Source organism: Micropterus salmoides, unplaced genomic scaffold, assembly GCF_014851395.1.
Source record: "Micropterus salmoides isolate LMB-PRFRI ecotype aquatic unplaced genomic scaffold, ASM1485139v1 Ms_hic_scaffold_13, whole genome shotgun sequence".
NCBI classification, from domain to species: Eukaryota; Metazoa; Chordata; class Actinopteri; order Centrarchiformes; family Centrarchidae; genus Micropterus; species Micropterus salmoides.
Window position 1 is genome coordinate 12,183,239 of NW_024040374.1, and position 3,520 is coordinate 12,186,758.

Below are 3,520 nucleotides of genomic sequence, written 5' to 3' on the forward strand. Positions count from 1 at the left end.
TACTGCTAACAGCATTACGATAACAACACTGTGTGATTATCAAGTGACTAATTATGCTTATTGTCAGAATTTACATTAGAAACAACGTATTTGTTTGTATTGCTTCTAGGGTGCATACAAAGGTTACCACAAGCTCAAATTATGGAACTCAGCACTTATTTGTGTTATATTATATTGTAGAGCACCCTTGATCCTCACCTGACTATGGCTTTGTAAACTTACCCATGATGTGTTTAATAATGGACTGTGGTACAGAAACAGGGACATTTTTACACACTCTTGGCTTACGTTTTCCATGTTGTCTGTCGGTGATCATACTTGCACTAGATGTGATAGTTTTTGGGATGTTCAATTTATTAGGCAAGATGAGCAAACCCTACGAATATGTAACACATTGTGGATTACAGTACAGTAATGTATTACAGTCATGTAGCACTTCATTTATTGAGGCTGCTGCTGTTTCTCCAGCTACGAGACAGGTCCTGCAACATCGACTCCCTTGAAGAGAAAACCTTTGCAAGTCCCAGCTCCAGCATTGTCTAGCATTGGTGCTTCTAGTGGAACAGACCGGTAAGTCATGCATAACAATATATTAATTTTGTCCTAATAGCTTTGATTAGAAACATGAACTTTATGATTAGTGTGCAATAGTGTGTTATTTTATTTTTGGTCTATATCTACTGTTGAATGAGAATATGTGGGATTTACACAACTTGCTCTGGTTATTCTTTACAGAGATGAGCATCTTGATGTCATTCCAGAAGCCACAGAAATTCAGGGCCTTGAACAAAGGTAACATGTACACATCATAACTTTTAGCCCTGTATTGCTTTTCTCCAAATGTTCATAATATATATTTGTAATATGTTTTTTGCAGCTTACATGACTTGAGCATTGTTGAGGAGGATTTGGAGGAAAATGAACAGTGTGTAAGTAGTACTTCCTGATTACATGTATTATTTTTCAGTGATATTATTTGAGAACTTGTTTTTATCTGAAAGTTGTCATTATGTAAAGAATTGATTGGGCAGATAAAGCTTCATCTTACTCCCTTGAAAGAGATGATGGACAGAATGGTTCAGCTCTGATGAAGAGGATCTTCCACCGATTTCTATACGGTGTGGTATTTGTCAGTCTCAATTTGCAATTGTTATGTGGTGTTTGTTTACTACAGATTTTTGTGCCTCAATAGAATGGGTGGAGCACTGAAGAAAGCACACTCTATCGATGGACTTCCTTGCCTGCAGACGCTCCTGATGAGCCTTCTCCCTGTGATCATGACCCTGTATTCCCAGAACCACAGAATGTTCTTTGTGAAGATGACATCATAGGTGTCAGAGCCTCCATAGTGTACAAGAACTGCTTAAGACAACTGGCTACATTTCTGATCCTGCCTGTGGATAAATGCACTGGCCTTCTGAGGACTGGTGCGCCGTGCAACTCTGTTGCACCCTTTGAGATCAACATCACCACCAAGGGCACAGCAGCTACTATCGAATGGGCAAGTCCAGACAATCACAGAATATCACAACTTTAAATTAGTATAAAATGAAAGGTTTACCAAAAGCCAGTGCTGTACATGACAAAAGCAAATGTTTCTTCTCTGTGACTTTTAGATCTGTCCTAATGAACACAGCTTGTGGAGGTGGAATTCCCAGCCTGTGATGAAGTTTGGGATGCAAGCTGGAGATTTTCTCTTGTCCACCAACATTTTGTAGTCTGGCAACAACTACGCAAAGGTTGCCCTCTTGTTCAAATTCATGAACACAGGGATGGTGAACAGGAACACTTTCTTCTCCATTCAGGACACTTACTGCGTCAATACAATAAAGGACTTCTGGGAAGAGAGAAGGACAGAGGTCCTTTGTGGCCTTCAAGGGAAAGATGATGTTGTCCTAGGTGTGTAGTTGATACTGTATTATGTAACATAGCTATTGAATACACTAAGCAATGACAGTATGGAAACAACTAATAACTGTTTTTCTGTTGAATTATATTTTAAAAAATTTCAACGGATGGCAGAAATGACTCTCCTGGTCACTGTGCACAATACTGCAGCTACACCACCATGGAGAATGACACCAAGGAGATCATTCATGTTGCCACCATAGACAAGTGGCAAACATCATGGAACTCTGTCGTCATGGAGAAGGAGGGTTTCATCCAGACTGGACAAGCTTACATCAGAAATAAAGCTAGTGGAGATCTGCACTGATGCTCATGCCCAGATTGGTGCCCTTATGAGTAAGTATTCATGTGATATATTGTATGGGTGCATGTGTATAACAGCAATATAAATATTATAGGAACATGACATTATTTACCGCTTCATAGACCCAGACAAAGGCAAATACAAGGCCCTTGGAATTCATCACAGTCTGGACATATGGCATGGTGTGAAGAACCTTGCCAAAAAAATAGCAGCAGTAAGTGTAATAACTGGCTAATGTTGTGAAACCATCACTCTAGGTAGGTCCTCTGCCTCTCCTTGCCCTGACTGCACCTCCAACACCTCTGCCTCTCCGCCCTCTTCCTCTCCCTCTCTCTCTTACAGTTATCTCCGGTAAATGGACTTCTGCATTTAGATCACATTGACATGTGCTGGTTCTGTCTAACATTAGCTTCTTCTTCCTTCTTCTTCCTTGTGCTTTTATTGTCAGTTGGCAAACAACTAATTGGTGCGTTACCGCCACCAACTGGTATGGAGTGTGTATCAAACCTTTATACATCTCTGATCATGCAGAGAAATACTTCTGTGAGTGATTAGTTGGACTTAGTGGGTGGGCCACAACACAGTGATTGACAGTTAAGGAAGAGGAAGGGAAAAGCAATGACAATAGGTCTCTAAGGGAAAAGCAATGACAATAGGTCTCCTTGGGGAAAGGCAAAAGCAAATGTATGTATTTATTCTTTTATTCATTCATTCTTTCTTTGATATATTTCCCCATTTATTTATTTATTCTTTTATTCATTCATTCTTTCTTGCATTTATTTCCCATTTATTTATTTATTCTTTCATTCAGTTCTGTCACTTTGGATGTTCCATAGAAGATGTTTGCTGTGAGTGAGAAAAGGAAAGCAACAGTAGGAAAGACAAATGGACAAATTGGGTTTTTAATTAATTGTGCAAAAACTATGAAGCGATGAATTGGCTGGAAAAGGTGCATTGTCTTACAGTATATCCATTGTTGTTGTGAAGTTATCTTTAAATTTTAGTTGTTTAAAGAGCAACAGGAACTTATTTTGGGCTGGCCTATAGTGTCATTAAATGAGGAAAAGAGTCCTGTGGAAATGCTAAAGCCAGGGCTTTAATTGTAATTTAATGCACACTAAATCAATACTGTCCTAAATGAATCATTAGGACTTCGCTTTTTTGGTATTTAGTGTTTCACAGCGCCCTCGGCAGATCAGCAGTATAGCAGCTCTAAATATTCCACTGGCTGTTTAACAATTCAGGAGGCATCAAATTGAATGTAGGGGGCACTGAGGTAAGAGGGGAAAGGCCATGTAAGGATAGCAA

General features: G+C 39.3%; 2 long non-coding RNA genes across 3 annotated transcripts; both read left to right on the forward strand.

The window, feature by feature from the left end:
• The first annotated feature begins 395 nt into the window (after positions 1-395).
• LOC119901384 lies at positions 396-1,495 on the forward strand. 2 transcript variants are annotated; one of them, XR_005444181.1, is made up of 3 exons: positions 396-570; positions 736-792; positions 1,175-1,495. It is a non-coding gene; the product is annotated as an uncharacterized LOC119901384 (long non-coding RNA). The 2 variants fall into 2 exon arrangements; XR_005444180.1 differs by having other exon boundaries at positions 397-570; positions 1,193-1,495.
• A 127-nt stretch (positions 1,496-1,622) lies between these two features.
• On the forward strand, positions 1,623-2,879 carry LOC119901385. Its single transcript, XR_005444182.1, has 3 exons — positions 1,623-1,899; positions 2,023-2,244; positions 2,335-2,879. It is a non-coding gene; the product is annotated as an uncharacterized LOC119901385 (long non-coding RNA).
• Positions 2,880-3,520: the final 641 nt, after the last annotated feature.